Below are 21,978 nucleotides of genomic sequence, written 5' to 3' on the forward strand. Positions count from 1 at the left end.
ATAACTTTTATTAATATACTGTATCCTCAAATCTTATTAATCAATAAAGCCTTAAAGCAGCATCCTCCCACTAGGGTAAAATTTAAAATATGCAAGTGTTACCACAAATTATCTAGCTTTACATAGAAAAATACCCTCTGTGAATTTGATGCTTCTACCTAAAAATCCTCAATCTAAATGTAGTCACAATAAACACTGCAGACCTGTTTAAATCTAAAGAAAATAATTATATAGGTCAGAAATAATTCCAAAAGGATTGAATAAGCAAGATATAAACTTGAACCTCTGGGCATGGGAGCCTGCAGACTGTGAGGAGCAAGGTTTCAGATATATACCTATATCCTAGGGTGCCCTTTGTTCCTAACCTCAGGAAAGGTCAATCCCATTTTGGTCTTTGAAAGAGAAAAATACAGACCTATCCCTCTGCCAGTCTAGGCTTTGCTTCAGTTCACCCTCTCTGACCACAGCTGTCTTCACTTTGGAAAGGTCTAAAAGGCTGCCAATCTCCCTCCAAGTGCTACTCCCTATAGGAATGTGGTGGGGTATCCCAGTCTCAGGGGAAGAATACAGCCTCCATGTAGATCTCACAAAGGTTGATGGTTCATCTATTTTCCATCTGGTGCAAATTCTGGTAAGGCATCAATAACTGGGTTATTTTATTTTTGCTGGTATTGATGTCTCAATTTGTTTCCTATTTTTCAACAGACTATCTTAAATGCTTGCCTTGTGCCCTAACAAACTCATCTTTTTTTCTTATCATTAGTGGTTTATTACCTTTTGCAGAAGTAACTTTGAATGAACCAGATGATTTCATATTTAGTGTTGCCTGTTGTTAAACCAACACTGACTTTCAGTAAGGAATTAGTTTTTGTCTCTCTAGTTTGCATATTAATTTAAGTTTGTGAGGGACTTTGATATCTTTTAGATGACAGGAAATATATAAAAGTGAGGGGGTTTATGCTGGTAAACAGAATAGATCCTAAAAAAAGCTTTCACACAATCCTACATGATTTTATGTGTTAATATGAAGAACTTGTAAATTGTCAGCACTAACAAAATAATTTGCTGAGCTGCTTCTTTAGAACAGTTATGTATTACTGAGATAATTCGGTTTTGCTCTATAAATATGGGTCTATGTAAAGAAACGTCTACATCACTAGATATCACTGCAGGAATGACATTTCTCTACTGAAATTCTCAGTTTAAAAAGGTGTTCCAGTTTCTAATCTTAAATAAGATCAAAATAAAAAAATGCAATGGAGAAATGATTACTACTCATGATCGTGTTTCAGTCCCCAGAGTAAATCAAGAGACAGTTTACTAGAGAAAGATGAATATCATGGATTTGAGGGTATTGGGAGCCTTGCCAATTTTTTAATTAAAGTATGGGGAGTTGCACGTAAAGCTTCAGGAAACAGTGGGAGAAGAGGAACATAGGCTGCTCCGTTTCATGCAGTTTACACTTCTCCATAGGGGAAAGCTGGTTTCCAGCTAAGACTTTGTTTATGCAAAGGCTTGCCTTTCCTTGACCTGGTTTGTCAGTTTGGTCTGAAATTAAAGACTCTATTAGAATGTCTGATTAATTGTATATCATAATGTCTGATTCAGATGTTGACTTCCGTTAGCTGTCATTTATCCGAGTTTATCCAAAACTGAATAGCATCATCTTGGGCAACTAATCGTTTATTATATTAGCTCATCACGAAACAGTGCTAAAGAAAGGATCTGAACTTTGTCTCCCTCTGGAAAAGGTACAATTAGCCTGTTTATTTGTTTGCAGGCTGTCTGTGTTGTATGGTACACTTTACTAAAAAGAGCTGAATTGCAAGCCAGAGGGCTTCCTCTCAGTTCTAATCTCCCAAAGGAAGGTTACTTCCTTTTTCCCTGTCAAAAAGAAGGACACCAAACCTCAGGAAGCCTTTGGGTGAAGCATGCAGGGGTCAGGGACTGTAAATAGGGACTACACTGCAAAGGTAGAGGAGACACTTGAGGAAGGGCAAGAGGCCTTCTGTAGTTTAAGAACAGCAGATACAGCAAGTTAGAGGTTTATGCCTTGTCTTTGATCCAGGTGGTCCACACTGGAGCTGACTCTGAACATTACATGAGGATTTTTCAAGTGTGATGGAATGTATAGATATTTAGTAATTGGATTATTTCTTTTTCAAGAGCAGACAATGAACCCAGTGAAGACAGGTCCCATTTGTCCAGAAAGCAGCCCAGGTTTCTCCATTTTATTGATTTATCCTCAGCAGTGCAAGGCCTACAGTTATTAAGTTTTGGCAGTGCTTGAAAAGGCCAGCATATATTGTCACTTCCATAGCACTGGCTATCCTAATTGGCAAGGTTTGTATGATCCACCTAATCCTGCATTTCTGACATTACTTAACTTCAGGACCATAGCTCTGTGAAAGCTTCTGGAACTGAAAATCACTAACTTTGTGTGACATGCTGGAGTATAATAGTTCTTTGTGAAGTCCTAATCCAGTGCTTCTTGTACAATGACTATAATACAGCAGTGTTGGAGGAGGAAGGGGGCTCTAGAGGAAAGGCTCTATTTTACTGAATGCAGAATCCCTGTCTCTCAGAAATCATTGATTTCCCAGAGTCAGAAACGAGCAAAATGTTTCTCTGAGTTTTTTATCAGGCATCAGTTGGTGTTTAAATGATTATAAGCATGTTATGAAAATTGATCTTTGCTCAACTTAAGCAAAGGTGCTTTATAATTGGAACTAAATCATTATTGATTTTATATTTTTGCATTAAATTATATATCACAGCTTTAAAGTGTCAAACGCATGAATAAACAGAACCCATTTTTAAAGTGAGTTGTTATATATATTCTCCCAGAAGGTGGCAGCTGGGGAGCTCATGCTACTACACAGTAGACTCAGACTACTACAGTGTGAGCATTAAAACAGAACAGAAAGGGGGAACTACACCTCCGCCCAACACCATTCACGTTGTTAGGCTTGAAGCGGGAGTTTGATCTGAATGCTGTCCTGAGCACTTTTAATAGTATGAGCCTCTTTTCCACAGTAATATGAAATAATCAGAATTTTTAAGATAACTATATATTTAAAATTTAAATTATAAATGTATATGAAGGAAGCAAAAAGTCTCTGCAGAGAGAAGAGATGGGGAGCCAAGGCAAAGTAGAGTGGGATAGGTCTAGGTGGCCAAAAAACCAAAGAGGACACTGCTGTGGTTTTTAGGTCTGTCTTTAGAGGCTCCAGTGTAGGATCATAGAACTTGTGTCATATGGCAGAAAGATGCTGGATAATCCAGAATGATCAGAACAAACTGAGACATAAACATGGGGAGAGCGGGAGTCTGTGATGGTGATGGATGCAAATTCCTGGAGAATTTTTAGAATGGAGGGTTTTTTGGACTGACTCTAGAAACTAAAGGAAAGTTTGTTTGAAGTGATAACGCCGTATGTGTAAGAAGGTGGGTGACAGCTCCCAGAAGCTGAAAAGCTGGGGCTCACTGGGGTCAGAAAGCAGAATTTTGGAGCTGCTGTAACTGCAGAAAACTTAGTGATTATATCACAGAGTAGTCTGGCTTTTCCTTCTTCTGTGCATAGTTTGAATCAGTAGTGAAACCCTTGCAGCTTTACAGGGATGGCCGCTCATTCCTAGAGTAACACCTGATCACATATTCTTAAGAATGCCTTTTAAAACATTGAAAATGAATTATTTTATTGTTTTGGGAAAAAAAAGTCTTAGAACAAGGTGGGGTAATTAAAAATAAAAAAGGTTGTTATTTCTAAAAGGGTGAGCTTTATAGCAATTTATGTTAAACTTTCAGATCAGTTTCTTGAACACTTAAAACTGAACAATCAAAAGCGTACCTGTTTCAGAAATAATTGTGAAAGGTTCAGCAGAACAGCCTGTATATCAAAGTGAGAAAAACATGTTTCAAAGGCCATTCCTAGCCCCTTAATGCATGAGTTAGCTAGAGATATGAAATACCAAGTTTTGACAGAAATTCTGTAGCTAAATAAATATGTCATGTATTTCTGTGCACTGAAAATCAAAAAAAAATAACCTTGCTTGTGATCAACAAGTTTTGGTATTGCTGAAATATTACAGTGAGTTTTGAGATCAGTTTTTACAGACAAAGCTGTATTAAAAGACCTGCTAAATCAGCAGCAATAGTTTCAAATTCTGGTTTCATTTGTGCTCCCTCTTTATTAAGAGCAATTATAATTAACAGTTTCTGTGGGAGACTCTCAGTTTTAGCTTTAAACCTTCACGGGAATCTCCAGAAGAGCACAACTGTTCTCTGTTCTATGAAATTTAATTGGCTTTAACATGGTTCCTGCTAATAAAATAGAAAAGTAATGTATCAGTAGGTGTCCCCCCTTGTTGCTTTCTCCTATTACAGCAATCCCACATTGGACTGCGAGTGCAATTTGACTCACAAGTAAATCAGAAACAGTTTCTTAAGGGGCGATTTGTGAGGCACACCGCTGCTGCAGAAAGTAGCTTTGATTAGTGAGTAGTTGACATCCTTCCCCAGAAAACCTCATGTTGCAGGGAGCTTTTTGCACTACTTCAGGTGAAGAAATTAAAAAGCTATTGATCTCTTGTTTGTTAACAATCTTATTACACTTTTACTAGACTTGCTGCCTAATGCCCTGTCAAAATTCACACTTGGCTGCCTGTCATGCATCTGCACACTTTCCAGCATCAGCCCTGTAGGATAATATGACATTTTTTTACTTTCTGTCTCCAACTGTTGTGCAATCTTGTCCTGTGATATTTACACTTATCTAGAAGCAGTTGCATTTCAGTGCTTAGTGAGAGACTCCCTAGACACACTTGAGTTGTACAAATGTTAAGGCCCCACACTTACAATAAATATTCTAATGCTCATACAGTATTAATAATACAAATTCATAATATTTATAATACATCCCAGGGGAGACGAAGGGAGGTTCACTTGAGTGTATAACAAAAAGATTTGGAAACAGCTGCTTTCTTTCCTAGCGCATGGCAGCTGATGGATGCTGCTGCTGCTGCTGGAGACAGTGCTGTCTGACATCAGGTAATATATGTGCTGCTGAGGAGCTACAGCATCCCTTGGGATACAGGGAGTCTCGTGGCACAGTCGTTCTGTGTGATCTGGTACAAGAGTAAGTCATTAGCACTGTAAGAGTAGCAGTTGTAGGAGACTCAGTACACCCATTGCCAAATCTGATCATAATTTCAGTTTTAAAAGTTGCTTGGAAGAAAAGGGTTTGAGTTGGAAAATACTGTCATTCTTATTTCCCCAAGGAAGATAAATTGCACTTCGATCAATGACAAATCAGAAACATCAGTCACTTTTGAGAGCAAACTCTTTTTGACCTGATGCCATATTTTTATTCTATTAGATGAACCCAAACCTCTGCTCTGCTGCCCTTATATTTTAAAAATAGTAAAGATATAGTAACCAGAGAAATATCCCATCAAGCAATTAGAATTAGGGTTAATGGAAAAGATCCTAAATAGAGTTAGGGCTTTGGTCCTTTGAATATCCTACATCAGTTTTCAGCTTCCAAAGGATGATATGATTATAAGCATTCAGACCACCTGCTAGGTGATTCAGCAGAAGACAGTGATGTGAATAAGCACAAGTTGCATTAGGACCACAAATTCATGTGTTTGACAATTTCAGAATACCTGCTTCTTTCAATTTACAGGAAAGGTTTGTGTTCATTCTGCCTTACTCTAACTTTTGACTAAATTAACTAACTAAAATTGTTAGGTTCAGCAAGTGTTTTAAAATATAAGGTATTCTGCTAACTACACTCAAATTAGCTGCATGCTAGTTCTTGTTCTTGGGCAGGCCATGGCTCAAGGTTGTCATATTAAGTCCTCATCCAGGTAGTTTTTGACCTTTTAACTTTATGTTCAGCACCTCATGCTCATCCTAATCCCCCGTTGTGCATCACTGTATGCATTCCAAACTAACAGGGTCCAGGTTAGGATGTTATTTGATAATGGTTAGGATGCAGAAGCTGAGTGACTTTAACAAAGAGGTATTTTAAAACCCACCAAAATGCACTCTGTGATCTTTAACTACTTGGAAAAAAAAATATCTGAAATACAAGAAACCCAGCAAAAGTAGCTGTAGCTCCTGGGATATCAATGCATTTGTAACCTAATTAATATAATACTGCATATAAGCATTACAGGTAAGAATTAAATCAGTGCCTTCATAATACCTTGTGACTATGCTTATATGAGGTGCACCACAGAGTTGCAATGGCTCAGTCTTCTGTATTGAAATTGTAGTTGCATATTTGGTAGAGGTTTAATGTGTTTTAAATTATACTTCTATATAACTTCATTATGTGTAGCGACTTGTCAATATCCAGCAGCTAACTCTGAAGCAGAGTAGATCAATTTAGCTGTTTCTATTGTGGGGAGCTATATCTCTTTGGGAGATATGATATGCAGCTATTTTCCAACTATATCAGTGAATATGCAGCCTACTAACTGAATTGATTAAAGTTGAGCAGAGGTGTTAAGTCTGCTTAAGTTTAGTGCAAAGGTTCTGCAAAGTTCTGTTTGCTCTGCCTCCTAAAAAAGTATAAATATGTATAAATGTTTATAAAGTGTATATGAATCACTTTAAAAGAGGATAAAGCATATGAATGTAGTCTTGTTCCATTTTGTAAAGGGGCAAAGGCTGATTCACTTATCCAGTTTATTTTTTAGAGAGACTTTGGACAAGGCGGGGGGGGGGAAGGAGGAAAATATTTTCCAGTGAGTGAAAGAGGAGGGTGTTGATGCTGCTTTTGCTGTTTTTACTATGTGGCAGAGTGAGAATTACTTACATAGCTGGAAATAATCAAGACACCAAGATAATATTCCTCCTGCAAAATGCATTTCAAAGTCCCATTTATGGTGTGTTTGAAGGACAGGTTTCAGAGAAAAAGTCTGAGCATTCTTTTTACCCAGACCATCATGACATGGTTGGTCCATGGCTGTGGAGACTGGGAACTTCCTATGCAAATCTGGTGCCCAAATCACAGAAGCAGGAGTGCAGCAGATGTTACTCCTGCAAGCAGCAACTTGGCTGTTCTCTTTTACTGTGCTGATGGGAAGTGAGAAGATAAAGGTGATGAGATCATTAAAAAAATAAAATTCCCAAACTGAACAAGTGTAGAGAGGTGATACTATTTGTAATACCTATGGTATACATGTGCCATCAGAGGTCACCAAAAAGATTACTTAATTGGGCAGTTGAAAAGGGAAAACCTCTACCCAGCTTTCATCATAGTGATGGTCCTGGAAATGCCTTTATCTAGCCTCAGATTTATGACTGGGAAAGTCCCCTTGCTCTCATTTTTTGCTAGTCTCAGGGCTCAGTTCCTAATGCAGCCCTATGAAAACACAAACCTGTAATACGTGCCTGATTTCAGCCTTAAAAGTTCTTTGTTCCTGCAGTGGCCTCCCTTTGCTGAAAATCTGCTCTGCATGAGCTTTCTCAGTGTGTAATTGCTTGAGGATCTATAGGTAAGACTTTTCAGTACTTAAATAACTAGTATGTGAAAACTCCATGGTGAGGCCTTTCATAAATCAGAGGAGGCTTTGGTGCAATTGATTTGATGATGCAGTTCACTCTAGGAGCTGTGGATGATGGAGTCTAATGAAGAATATTGAAAAGGTTACAGAACTTTCTCTTCCTTTATGTGCTTTTTGTCTTGAAGCTGATGCCTGAATGACAGAAAGAGTCAAGGTATTAAACCCCACATCTTTCAATTCTATTTAAAACACAAATCTCTAATTTTGTTTCAAGACACACATTTGTCTGTTTTTTTCTTTTGACAGAGCAAATATTTTTTCCGGCTAACCATTACCAGGTTCTGTTTCTCAGACTGACGTTTTTTCTTATGCACTTACTTCCGAAATATGCAATAATCTAATTTAGACCTGTGCTGTACTAAAGGTGCTCATGAAAGAACATACTCCTCAGAAATACTTTGGCCACTGTTACTTATTCATAGTGTTTTCCTTCCATCTTCCCTCCCTTGCAAGGAATTATCATGGCTTGCCTGAGTTCTGCATTGCATTGCAAGGGCAACATTTAAGCCCTGTCAAGGGATGCATTGCAGCAAAATGGATAACAGTAAACAATTCTCAGTATGCCATTTTAGCATTAAATTCTCTGAAGGCCTTTGTTAGCTCTTTGTTAAGAGAGAGCAAGCACAGTGTTATTCAAGATCAGGTCAGTGTTTGCACAAAATATAAGGGAAGCCCTTTCTTTGGAGGACAGGGCATATAGCCCAGTAAGCCTGTGAGCAGGAAAGCTTTTTTCTAGAGCATTTGTGTCTGGATTTTTCTGTATGTCAGTCTTTCTGGAATCATATGTTTAGAATTAAGTGAATTATATAGCAATGTTCACTTGGATTCCTTAATTTAGTCAAAAAGACTCATATTTCTTTTATCCCTTCCTTTGTTGTTTTGTAAGAGTTTTTTCAAGATAGCAGAAAAGACTGATTTGGCGAAAGAAATCTTTAGATAGCAGTGTTAAGCTTATGGCACAAAGGCAAATGCCATTGCACTCATGCTGCTTTTATATAGCAATCACGTTGTACCAGAAATAATAATCTCTTGGTAAGCTAATTTCAAAATGATGATAATGACATTGATCTCCTTTCTAAAGTACTTCAAGATTTACTGATGAATGTCTTGATGCAAGAAATAGATATAAATTATCATCAAAAGCATTCATGTGCAGAAATTCCAAAGAAAATTATCAGAAAATTTGGGTTCCAAAGTTTAGTATGCAATGGAAATTCTTTGTTCTGCCATTATCGTAAGAGTGAAAATGCCCACGAAAATATGCAAAGCCAACAAAGTAACCCTATGTGTGAGCCCCCCCTGCTGCCTGAGACTGCCATTACCTAGCAAGCCTGTTGCCAAGATCACTACAGAGCTTATTTATGAGATTCAAGAAAGAAGTTGTGGGAGACACAGTGGTTGGGATGAGGATCAAACTCACACAAGAGCGATGTCAAACGGCAAAGGGATACTTCTCCACACACATACATTCCCCAAAAACTCTATGTTTTGAGGAAAACAAACATCTGACAGACTTTATTAAAGCCAATAATACTGTTTGCTTTCAAAGGTGTAGCTATTATTTCCAGAATTTCACCAAATGTAAAATAATATTCAAAATATATAAGGGTCCTTTGCATTTATTTTTGTCACCAAAAAAAAAAATAATTTCGATGTCTTTAATAATAATATCTTCTCTGCTAAGATTTTAGATTCCATGTTTCCAATAGGAAAGGTTTGGTAATGAAAGTGCAGCTGCAAGGACTTATACTCTGCAGCTTTGCAGCTTCTTTGCTCATTTTCACCTGCTCAGCAGGAGAGGCAAGTGGGAGTGAGTGCTACAACAAGAGCTATATAGCGCATTATGCCTTTTGTGCAGAAGTATCGATATCTAGGCAAGGCAGTGAAGGATTAGGTCCCCTGGGAGGTATTCAGGAAAACAGACTGCACCAAAAGTTGCACTCCTTCAGTTGAAGTGGGAGGTGGGTTGCTCATGAAAATTACCTTCAGACTAGATCTAAAATCTAGCATCTATGCTAGAAATGAGACCATGACATATTTTGCAGTTCTTGGATGTGCTGTTTTACAGTTGATGCCAGTGTGAGCCACAGTACAAGTGTAAATTCTCCGGTTTGGTGATTCTGCAGAATTACTATTTGTTTATATTTTTATTTTCCCGGTTTAATTCCCCATATATGCTGAAGAAATTTCTCATTTTGATCAAGGCATGAGGAGATAGATGGGAAGGAATCCCCTATATAAGTACATCTGCTGTCTATCTGCTCTGTTATCTAACATTAGCTCTCTGATTTGGTATGAACGATCTACTGTAGAAGAGCTACAAATGAATAGACATAGTTAGACAGGCAAAGAAATTATAAACCACTTACTTTATCTGAATAGATAGATCTGAATTGATCTGAATTCATCTGAATAGAAAGCCAGTGGACAGAGGAAAATACGGGGTGAGGTTGCCCTGTACTGCAACTAATGAGCTGCAGTGTTACTGTAGAGGTAATGATGAAAGATCTGGGATAGGAAGAGGAAACTGGGGAGACCACAGGAATTGAAGCAAACAATGTTGTTGCATGCCAGCAGAATTAAGGTGCTGTCTTTCCTGGGAAGCTTGTCCTGAACTGCTGTGTCATTCCCTGAAGGCTGGAGACCTTACCTGCACTTTAGAGACTTTGGGATTCACTGAGAGCACCGTGGGAGAAAAGGTATAGCTTGTTCAGGGATTAACTTTAAAATAATTTCAAAAATAGGTCACATAAAGTTACATTCTCAGGGGGACTATACGGAGATTTAAGGCAAAATGTATGCCTTTAAAAAGTGAAAGAGCTTATATTGTACCTTCCCAAGATAAGCCTGGGAATGCTGTTTTAAAGTAGACATTTCTTCCAGAGAGTTCTGTAAGTTTGTTCAAAATTGGTGAATAGTTGCTCTATATCAGTTTGAAAGCTACTGAACTTCAACAGTGTATGAATGTGTGCAATGTTTGCACAGCCTTCAAGATGAAAAGGACGTCATGGGTTTTATCTAAAAGTCTATGGCAATATTTGTCAATACTTTTGTGGACTTTGGCTTAGACTAAGCCATTGTTTGTAAGTAGTCAAAATAAGGAAACGAGTACCATTGCTTGGCAAAATTTAGGACTTCTGACTTGGGAAGCCCTTCACGGCTTAGCTAACTTAGGTACCAAAAATGAGGTCAAGGTTCTATAATCTCCTTCAGATGTATCTGCTGTTAGCTGAAAGCCTTGAAATTTTTATGCTGTGAAACTTGTGGCAATAAAGTGTCGAGTTGTCTTACGTAAAACTTTCAGCAAATTGGGAATCCATCACAACTGCTTAAGAAAACTCTTTGAAGGCTACTGTTGACCTTGGATTTATAACTGTCATGTTTTTGACATTCCCTTTCTTATTTCAGGTGTATATTCACTTTGCACTGTCTTCATCACAAATACAAGTTGAGATTGATGAGACCCATCCATTAATTCCAGCTTTTTTTCGTGACACATCTTACACATCTCCTGCCTCATCTCCAGCCTGAGCTTTTCATACTAAGTAGTAGTCTGAGCTTGCATAAAAGCAGTTGACTTGCAGAGATAAGAGGGGAACTTGGTCTTTCTAAATAATATAGTATAACCTCTTGATATTTAAACGTGATTCCTTCTGGGGATTAAAAGTTATGATATTTCTATTTACACACTGCAAGTCATTGGAACTTGTGCTAAATTTGAGGCAGTGCCTAACCCCTTTGAAGGGCTGAGCTCAGGGTCCTCATTGTCTTGCCAGATTCAGTTTCCAGTTATCTCTGACTTGATTCCCCTCCTGGTTTGCACCTAAATAGTAGTGTTGAGTTCAGAGTAATTATTCCTCTTCTAATTTTGTCATGGGCATCTAGCCTAAAGCATCAGATATTAGATAACTGGGCTGAAACAAGAGCCCTTATTTTGTTGTACCTGCTGCATAAGGAGGGACTTCTTGTGCCAATAAGGAAGGTCTGGTTACTCCTGAATCTGGAAACACAAACAAGGGAAGCAGTGCAAAGATCATAAAGAAAACAATATAGAGCTCAAAAAAGGGCAAGGTAACTTCCTTATTTTAGCCAAATCCTGAAATAAAAATCATCATTTACTGTCATCTTAATCACACTGCAGAAACTTAAGGACACTTCTGGGATAGATTTAGTAAAAGGATCTAGTAAATGGTTACAGTTACAGTTGTTCCAGTACATACAATCTGACATTTTTGCTTTCTGACCTGTCAATAAATACTTTTTTGTAAAAGCTGATGGGAAGCAACCACCATGCTGTTAGTGAGCTAGATGTGCTAATAGGGGCACAACCTACTAGGCTGCTGGGTAAATAAAATGCTGTGTTTAGGAGCACGTTCTTTGCCTTTCTCTTTGGTGAAATAAGGAAATCCTAGCTGACCAAAGCATAAAGAAGGTGAGTGCAGGGAAATTGCTTTTATGTCACCTCAGTTCACCTATTCGATATTTTTTTGCAAAGAGTTAAACAATGCCTTTAGAGGAGGGAAAGGGGAAATAGAACAAGGGGAATCACACACAGCCTGGAAGGGCTCACTGGTGATAACAACAGGGTTGTTATTAATTGGGAAAGCCCTCTAGCCTGGCACTACCTACCCTCGCAAATTGCAAACTTTCCAGTCTGAAACTGTAAGTACAGTTTCCCTTGATCGTGTTGCAGTTTTGCATGCCACAGGATAGAAAATTGTATGGAAGGTTAGTTAAGGAGAAACATGCACATGCACCTTATTGTATGTACCCTTTTGACATTCTGTGGACCACTGGTAAATTCTGTACTGTTCTCATAAATATTTGGGGTTTTTACTCATCAAAGAGGTTCAAAAATGCTAGCTAGGGTGCTAATCTGTACTAACATATGTGGAGAGCTGGTAGCTGCTGCCACTGGTTGTGGAAACCAGACTGGTTCCTATGGACACTTAAGTTTAATTTTAGGGAATCTCACAAGAGTTCTTTTTCTTTCTTTTTTCTTTTTTTTTTTTTAAGAGGAAAAATGGATATTGTCCTCCCTCTAACTCAGTTGCTACCTAAAAAAATCCCAAAAAGTTTTACTTTGCATAGAGTAATTTTATAAATGTAATTAATTTTGTTTCGTAAAGTACACTTTCCAGAGCTTTTGGACATCCTTAGGTCGTTTAATAGGAATGAAGGGACATGGCTGGCAGAAAACAACGAATTAAGAGGAAAATGTATCTCCATTAAGGGCATAATACCATAGCACTATCCTGCCATTGGCTATTTGTGCAGGACCCAGGGTCTGTGCCTGTTCAGGACCACATGATAATGGTCAAAAAGTGTTGTGCTCTGTTGTGCTTGTAGACTGCACCTGAGAGGGGGTTTTGGGGGTTTGTGTTGTTTTTTTTTTTTGTTTTCTAGCCCTGATTTGGACTCTTTTATCTCAGAGCTGTTGTCTTTGGTGAGCCAGCCAAGCTCTGCCTGAGCTGAATGCTTGGTGTTGCATGTGTGCATAAGCATGCAGCAAAAGCTTAGTTATTGTCTATATTATCTCTGTGCACTGGGCTGTGATTTTTCATTTTGTAGCTCTGTCACAAATTGGTGTGCTCAAACTGGTGACACAAAAGAAAGGATTTGGACACATATTGGCATGAGTTTCATTAGCCACTGCACTGCCCTGGTCTGAGCTGCTTTTACAGATAAATCCTGTATTCTTACCCCAGAAGTAAGCAACAGAATAATTCTTTAGGGGTGTATTTTGTGTAATCCCCATATGGGAACAGTCACATCTTATTTCATTTTACAACAGACGCTTTGTTCTGCTAAATGCTTTCCTTTCCAGGGAGGTAGGAAGGGGGAAAATAGCTTTTCTTTGGTTTTTAACCTGTGCTACATGTCTATGTCAAGTTACAGAATCACTAAATATATTTGCAGCCCACAAAACCAGCTTTGGTTTAGCTGCAACTTCACTGGCTGTTGTTTCGATGCCCTTCAGCTTCCATAATTTCAGTGAAAGAAAAGGGCTCCTCATACCTTGTAGGATTTTTGGGAGTGGGCCAAGTGAAAGGTCATATGCAACAAAAAAGGTTTTCCAGCATGGGGCAGGTCAGGGTAGCTGAACATCCTGAGAGTAGAACATAGGCATCATGAAATTATTGAGCTGCCTGCCCAGAATCTGAAGTGCTTTGGATGTTCGTCACATCTCATCCCTCAGCTATTTTTATTCTTTCTGGCCATTTAATTTTTTTTAGCACAAAGGCCATATTTACTGTGTTTGTGCGGATATTAACACACTTCCAGAGACAGCAGAAACTGGGAGCTCTGAGGCTGCGTTTCTGCGGACGTTGCTCTTGGCATCAAAGGCAGCGTGAGCTGTTCCCGCTCTTCTCCTCTTCAACTCCATCTGTTTATTCCATTTATCTCCAACTGTTCACTCCAGGGGTGGCTCCTCCGTTGTGCCATTGCCACTTTTTGCAGAGCTGCAATGAACTGATTGACCTCAGCTGAATTAAAAATATGCTCAGTCCTTTTTTTTTTAATTCTTTAACAGGATCAGTTGTGACTTGAGTTTCTGAGCCCAGCTCACCACACAAACATATCAGCATGACTGAGGGACGAAAGCAGGCAGAAAGAACCACACTGTCCTGTTTTGCCTCCTAGAAATGTGTCCTGAAACTGTGACCTGAAGCACAGTCAAGTGTCAGAACCAAGACAGTCATTACAGCTCTTGTGCCTGAGACCTTCACTTCCCTTATCAGCATAATTAGAGATAAATAAGGGACCAAACTTCCAATGCATTCTTAACACCTTTTTAGAACCGTGGAGAAGGTGAATGGGTGTTTAAGGATGGAGCTTGTCTTAATGTTAGGTTTGGATCTTAAACCGTCTTCTACCCTTCTGTTCAATATATTCCAATTCCTCTTTATTTATATCCAGTGTTTTGTGAGGTTGCCTTTATCATCTGATTGTTATCCCTTTCCCAGCCATGCAGGAACAAATTTTGGCTTTCTTTGCTGGCTCACCTTTAACTTCTCTTGTTCCTGTGCTGTTTGTCTTTTTCACGCTGAATGCTAATGAGGTACTATTTGGTCTGTCTTCAGCAGTCATTTTCTGGGTAATTTCTTTAAGCAGCAAACACTAATTCCTCCCACTCTTTAAAGTGCCATATGGGATCAGATTACCAGATTAAACATGATCCATTTTTGGATGGCATTAATGTCCCATGCTAATTCTATTAAAATTATTGACTATCTGGCTGAAAATACTGCCTTCTAAAGACTGACACACAGCTATTTTCAGGCCAGAACAAGAAGGGCAAAGGGCCATTTTCAAATGTTTTTTCTAACATCTTTATCTCAAAGTTTGCACTTATGTGAACATATTGCCAACTGGATTCCATTTGCTCATGTTAACAGGCACTGCTACAAATGCAAAAATATGTTTTTAGCAGTTATCCTTCTAGGAAGCATTTCCAATCCTAGATGACGCATGCAATAATTTTGAAAGATCTTGAGGGGAGGGAGGCTTAGTAAGAGAATGTGACCCTAGAGATTATCATCATCATTCAGATAGTAAAGTTGAATGCATCTTAGGAGTAGATGATAGTTTGCAGGCTGATATATAATAGCCTTATCAGAGCTAGATGGATGTTGAAAGAACTGGTATGAGTAACATGCCAGTTAAAGGAATAATGCTGTCCTCCTGGGTGAATATTTCTGATGCATTAATGCATAGTGGGTGGACTGGGTTTGAGAGTCAAAGAGGAGCAGCCTAGTAGTAACTGGGCACTTGATGTTATTTTCTCTTGCCAGTTTTATGTTTATTTGGTGAGGTTGAGTTCCTGCTCTGGAAAGAAGAAAGGATGTATTATATTTAGCCTGTAGCTGAAAGGTAGCTAACTGACGTCCTTACCCAACCCATTGGCTCTCCCCTTCCCAATAGGTATTATTGTGCAGTATATGGGAATTCCTTCAAACTGGAGGCTTCTGGGGAGCAAGGGACTACTCCATCAGCCAAAAATGGTCTAAAATGAGATTTAAAATCATTAGCATGGCTTCTGCCATTACGGTCTCAGCAGATACTGTAAACTTACAGGATTTGATTCATCATTTGCATTGATGCAAAATTGGCCGTGACTGCCAAAAAACAATTGACTATTCCTTCACAGCTGTTTTTTAATTACATTAGAATGCTGCAGCGTCTGATGCAGCCACTCAGCCATGGTGTGGACCTGCCTTCTCCCAGAGGGACCATTCCAGAACAGCAGCACTTGCTTTGAGATGAAATCTATAGCAGGGGTGGCTTGTACACAGGTAGCAGTGACTCTTCAGTTATGGCCAATTCATTTCTTTCCTGGGAAGCCATTCTGCAGGACAGTGGACTGCAGAGAAGTTGGGGTTTAGAAAAATAACAGCCAAAACATCGAGTCATCTCTCATCATGCTGGCACACAGCCCAGAAGCTTGTAAAAATGCAACTTCATCAAACAAAAAAGAGTTACCAGAAAAGGAACAGAACAGAGAAGAAAATACCTTCCCAGCTCTAACTTGTGATGTTCCTGTGTTTCATACTCTATGTACATTCTATGATTCTACAGCTCTTGTTACCCTGTCTCAAGTGGGACGGTGGAACTGGAAGAACTGCAGAGATGACAGCCTGAGCAGGGGAACTGAACAGTTTCTGTACAAGCAGAGACTGAATGCACCAAATCTCTTCACCCTGGGGAAAAAGGAGTCTCATGGTGTGCATAATACTGTGCACAATAAAGATGTAAAAAGGTGTACAAAATTATAAACAATCCAGAGGATGCAGAGAGGAGATGATTATCTCCTCTTACCTCAGAACAAGAAGTAGGGGCACCCTGAAATTTCTAGGCAGGAGAAAAGCACTTTTTCTTCATAATGCAAAATAATTTGAGGAATTTGTTACTACATGATGTTTTCCATACTGTGTTTAAAGAGGTTTAAGAAATTATTAGACTAATTCAAGACAGAAAGATGCATCATAGGTTATTAAATACAGTGGTCTGGATACAACTTTCAGTTCAGGAAAACACAAAGTCTTTGACTGCACAAACTAGAAGATTACATTTAGGGAAATATAATGTTACACCTTTGGGCTAAACAAGGACAGATTAGTAAAAGGATCATTTTTCAGCTTTCTTCACTTCTCTGGATATTTTACATGCTTTCTTTCCTGAGAGTGGACCCCTGAGAACCAAATTGGGATCAAAACACTGTATTGAGCTCTCAAGAACATGGAATTAGCAACAGTCAGTGAAGTGTTTCATTAAAGTAGCAATGCAAGAGGTAAACCCCCAAACTAGACACATGAATGTCAATAAACATGAGCAAATATCTAAACTCCATGTGTAACAAATGCAGAAGAGATTTCTGAAATTCTTCTTCTTTCCAAGAAGAACTTACAGCATAGTAGCAAATACCACTTGGTGTATTGATAATGAAATCCCGTATGCTCTGTATTGATAAAGAAGTCCTGTATGCTCTGTACGTTTCTGCAAAGTTCCTGCAAAGGGAACCAAAACCCCTTTCTTTCACCTCTGGGATTGCCAGTCAAATGACTGTATGTGCCTTTATTGATACAGTCTGAACATACAGATTAGTTTACAGGGACACCCAGCAGCAGTGCCCAGTGTGTGGCCACCATCCTGGGCTTCCTGGGCATAGGCACTGCCTCAGGGCCAGCACCCTAAAGGCCTTTCTCCAAGAGATGCTGGGCACAGGGGCAGCAGCAGCAGGGCTGTGGTGGGCAGGGCTGCAGGGGCTCTGTAACCCCTGTGTCATAGTGCCACCACCCATCAATGCAGCATCACAGTGCTCTGGGGCAGTATAAGTCCAATGCCCTCCACCAGTGCTTTGGAGCTCCATTGCCAGGCACAGGAAGGGTTCTTGCTCCCAGGGTAGATCAGGCCAGCAGTATTTTGCTGTTGTTGGAAGCCCCTGAGATGGCTCCAGATGGAGGTCAAAAAGGCAGTGCCAGTGTCAGGCAGCAGGTTTTGCTCACATGCTCAGGGAGTATCTGATCGCCAGCACTGGGGTCAGGAAGGAATTTTCCCCCGGGGCAGATTGGCACAGGTCCCCAGGGTTTTTTTGCCTTCCTCTAAGCACTGGGCATGACCACTTGTCAGGGCTCCTCTGGTCCTGGTGCTCTGGGTTATTGGCTGGTGCTCATGCACCACAAAGGTGGCCCCTTGTGTCCTGCAGCTGGTGGAGGAAGGCTTTGCCCCATGTGGGCTAGCAAGTGTCCCCGGGGTTTTTTGCCTTCCTTCACAGCAGAGCACAGCCCCTTCATGGGGCTCCTTTGGGTTATTGTAGCCCAAAGGCAGCGGCTCGTGCTCCACACAGCTGGCCTTCATGCCCCTCATCCCGGGGGTGAGGCAGCCTTCAGCACTCCCAGGATGGCCACAGCATGGCCCCGGGACTCTCAGGCTGGCCCCAGCATGGCTCCAGGACTTGCTGCTGTCCTCCGTGGCATTGAGCACCACTCCGAGTCAGGTCATCCCTGGCCCATTCTGGGTGGGTTCTTTCCGGCGCTGCTCTCACATCACCAGGGCACTGCTCCTGCCCTGGCTTTCCTTTGTCAGGCTGCAAGGGAGGTTTTTTCCAGCTAAACCGGAAGGATGTTTCAGCCTGCTGCGGGCTATGCGTGTGCATCGGGTTAAGGCTTCTGGGCATCAGCTCTGAAGGACTTAGAAAAAGAAAATATAATCTAAACTGAACTAAAACTAAGCAAACTAAAATAAAAATAAAAAAAAGAATAAGGTAAAATAACTTTATTTATAAATAAATAAAATGCTCTTTCCAACTGTAACCTTTCTGATTTGCGTCTTTGAAAGTGGTTTTGGTGCTGAAACCCCCCTGGCATTTCAGGTAAATGATGGTCTCCTCATTATACAACTCATTGTGAGCGTAGGGAATGGAACAGAACAAGAGAGAATGGAATGGAATGGAAAGGAACAGAACAGAACCAGCTATGATATGTTATGCGTATAGTCCTGCATGACAAGCTCTCACCTAGGTCTGAGGGGCTTTCTGCAGTGCAGGTCCCAGGAGAGGCCAGTAGCAGGCATTGACAACTATGAACACTCTCTGGACCCTGACAGAAGTAGACCTGCACTCATCATATACTCTCTTTTAGAGATGTATGGGGTGCCCCTGGAGAGAGAATATTGGGCCAGATGGACTCCTAAAGAAGTGTTGTTGCTATCAGGCTCTTGTGTTTGGTTCTGTTTCTCCAAAAGCAACAACTCATTCGTTTTTAAAAGCTAGTATCTGGGGGAGGGGTGGGCTTGGGAGTGGGTGGAAATCACACAGACGTGAGCAGATATTGCCCACATAAAAAAGGTTTACAACCGTTTAGTTCAGGAGCACATCCTGCTTCAGGCTGAGGGCTTGATCTTTGAACCTCACTGATGTGAGTCTCAGGTATGTGGTCTTTTGCTGTCCTGTGGAAACCCAAATAAACTGGATGAACACCGAAGAGTTTCAAACAGTTCACGTGTATTTTGCAAATCTGTTCAGATGCTCAGATGGTGAAGATGGCCCTGTTTCTGTCTAGCAATGGAAGGTCCTTTGATGTTTCTCCTTCTCACTGATGAAAAGCAAAGTAAGGTCCTGACTCCGGAATTTCCTGAGTAAGGTAGACCTGGTGGGGTAGAAAGTAGAACTGGGTAACAGGCACACCAGCTTTGACAGGATCCCACAATCCAGTGTGGTTATCATGCCTAAACATAGCTAAAAATGGTGTCACTTAGGCATATGGGCTAAAATGAGCTAGCCCTTTGAAGAAATAAAATAATTTCCACAGACAGAAAATGGGACAAATGAACAATTTACCATTTTTATGCCCCTTTTAATTTTTTTGTATGTTTTTCAGACCAAAGCTTTTTCATATGAATTGCATCCAAATTTTCAAGCCTAAATATTTTACCTACTTGAAATAAGACCTGAACCTGACTGGTAAATTCACACTACAATTCTTTCTGTGCAAGAGAGCCAAGAATATGAATAGGGTCACCCTAACTTCTAGAGAAATTACTCAGTGGAAGCAGCAAGCGTACACCTAATGTTTTTCTAAAATTATTTAAATATTGAACAAGGGAAAACCATAATTCAGGTATGTTGGTGGTGTCAGTTTAAAGCTCATTAGTAGATTTATTTCACTTGTAATTTCATTAGGATAGGAAAAGTTACAAGCAGCTTTTGTTCTTTAATCATTATTATTAAACTGTATTGTTATTTCTAGGGTTTTTGAGATAGTTAAGTCCTTTGTGACAGGAAAAAAGCTGATCTCTAGTCCAAGTAAATGCATTTAGTATGATGCAGAAACTGGGACTCACAGACAGCACTGAGGGGGAGATACATGAGAAGGATTTATCCAGATGACCATGACATTTTAAAACATCTTTGCTTTTTGTGATTTCTTGCAGATGAGATAGACAGTGTCATATTTGCAGAAAATTGCTATAATAAGGAGGGTGTCAGGGAGTAAAAGTAGAGTGTTGTGCAGATATTGTGGAAGGAACCTGTGAGAAAACACAGCAAGGGCAAAGAGACTGCTGGCAGCAGCAGATTAGGGGGGATGGTCCCAAAGCGGTCAAAGGTCCATGATGGGAGCAAGCACTGATGAAATTTGTTTTGCTGTATTGTGATTCGGAATCATCTCTTTGAGCAGTAAAATTCTGGAAGGTAGGAGTAGGGAAGTGGTTCTCTGAATCTGGAACATTATTCACTGAAAATCTCCTGTGAGGATTCTCCCCATTATCCTGCACGCACTCCATAATTTTACAGACAGCATAAGACATGGTAACAGCATGACCCCTGAGGCCTACTGAATAGCAACAAATAAAAGTTGAGGCATTAAACCTCATACAGTACTGTCGGAAAAGCAAGGAGATTAGAAAATCATCATTTTTTAGTAGAGGTGATATTACCCTAAAAATGGAACCATATTACAAAAAAAAAAAAAAAAGGGGGGGGGGGGGTCTTTGCAAATTTTAAATCCTAGATTCAAAATGTAGGTGGTAAGTCTGAGAAGCAGTTATTTACAGAATTCATGGTTTAATAAGGTTTAAGTGAATGATGAATGTTTTACCCCTATATATGTTCTTGTGCATTTAAGAATTCCCACTGATGCCCAGACCTTTTGCAGAGATACCTTTCAGGCCTCTTTGCTGCATTTGGGTGGTATTACCAGTTAAACTGTTTTCAGTAGCAGTTAATATGCTTATCTTCCAGGGCTGTTTCACCAGATATTTAGATTCCTTTTCCCTAATAGGAATATTTGAATATGCAAATCAATTCACTGTACATCATCATTTAAAGAGACTCCTGGTTTGGGGTACATCTGGCTTTACACCCTCAAATGGCATGCCATCAAGGGGGTACTGAAAATTGGTACCTTTTGTACTATATTTTCTTTTTTATTCTTTTTGAGCACACAGAAGTAATTATGTAGAACAATTTTGAAAACAGGCTGAAAGATTATCCTATGAATATTAAATCAATTAAAACAAAAGAATATGATTGCTTTTATTTACTATAGTAAGTTTTCAGCTTACCAGTGGAACCGTATGAATACAGAATACTTCCTTTTATGCCTGTGACTACTAAAGTATATATGGCTCTACAGAATAGTGTTTGGTATCAATATTGCATGCCTTTTCACTTTCTGTTACAGAATGGATAATTTAGGTCTAACTTGAAAGAGCACTTGGCTCCAATGATTCTGATAATTGAAATGTATGAGAATTCTCTTTAAATACAAATCTAATCAGGATATCACTGGTCACCCAAGTGTAATTCAGAGCACTGTAATACTTTGATCAATGAAGGTCTCTTCTAACAGGAAGGGGAATTAGTCTTGGATACTAAACAAACCGAGTTTGCTTTCTTTTATTTTCCTTTGCCTCTGATGTTTGTTTCTTTTTGAAGATCTCTCCAATTTTATTAATTTTGGTTTTCTCTGTTTGCGTTTACTTCAAATGTCCTCTCTTCCGATTCTTCCCCATCATTCCTTGGATCCCTTCTTTCCACAGAAGTGACCTGCTACTGCTGTCTCACTCCTGCCTTGCCAAAAACTCAGCAGCAACATTATTTTAGAATAATAGAAGGCAGTTCCTTTATTATTACTTCAAAATTGAGGTTGTTCAAACTGTGACTGTGTAAGTAGTACAGTCTCAGCAGCACTGGGTCTGGCCACTTGGTAGATTATTATCTAGGAAATCCCTTTTCTGAGGGGGAATACCACAATGCCAGATCCACAGCTAACCAAAACTGATGACCTTCAAATTCACAGCATTACATTCTGAAGAAAATAAATTTGGAATTCTTGACAGTCTGTTCTTTGATTTGCATTGCTTCCATGTGACTCGTGTTCGTACATTATACTTTCTTTGC

General features: G+C 39.6%; 1 protein-coding gene and 1 long non-coding RNA gene across 4 annotated transcripts in view; both read left to right on the forward strand.

The window, feature by feature from the left end:
• Positions 1-21,978, forward strand: part of PTPRN2 (protein tyrosine phosphatase receptor type N2) — a 655,166-nt gene that overhangs the window by 473,661 nt on the left and 159,527 nt on the right. The gene's annotated exons all lie outside the window — the stretch shown is intronic.
• Positions 531-15,925, forward strand: LOC130603020 (uncharacterized). Its single transcript, XR_008973046.1, has 3 exons — positions 531-631; positions 7,440-7,508; positions 15,730-15,925. It is a non-coding gene; the product is annotated as an uncharacterized LOC130603020 (long non-coding RNA).

This window comes from Pezoporus wallicus, unplaced genomic scaffold (assembly GCF_028554395.1).
Source record: "Pezoporus wallicus isolate ANWC-B61680 ecotype Strahan unplaced genomic scaffold, APGP_CSIRO_Pwel_v1 contig_3847, whole genome shotgun sequence".
Lineage (NCBI taxonomy): Eukaryota > Metazoa > Chordata > Aves > Psittaciformes > Psittacidae > Pezoporus > Pezoporus wallicus.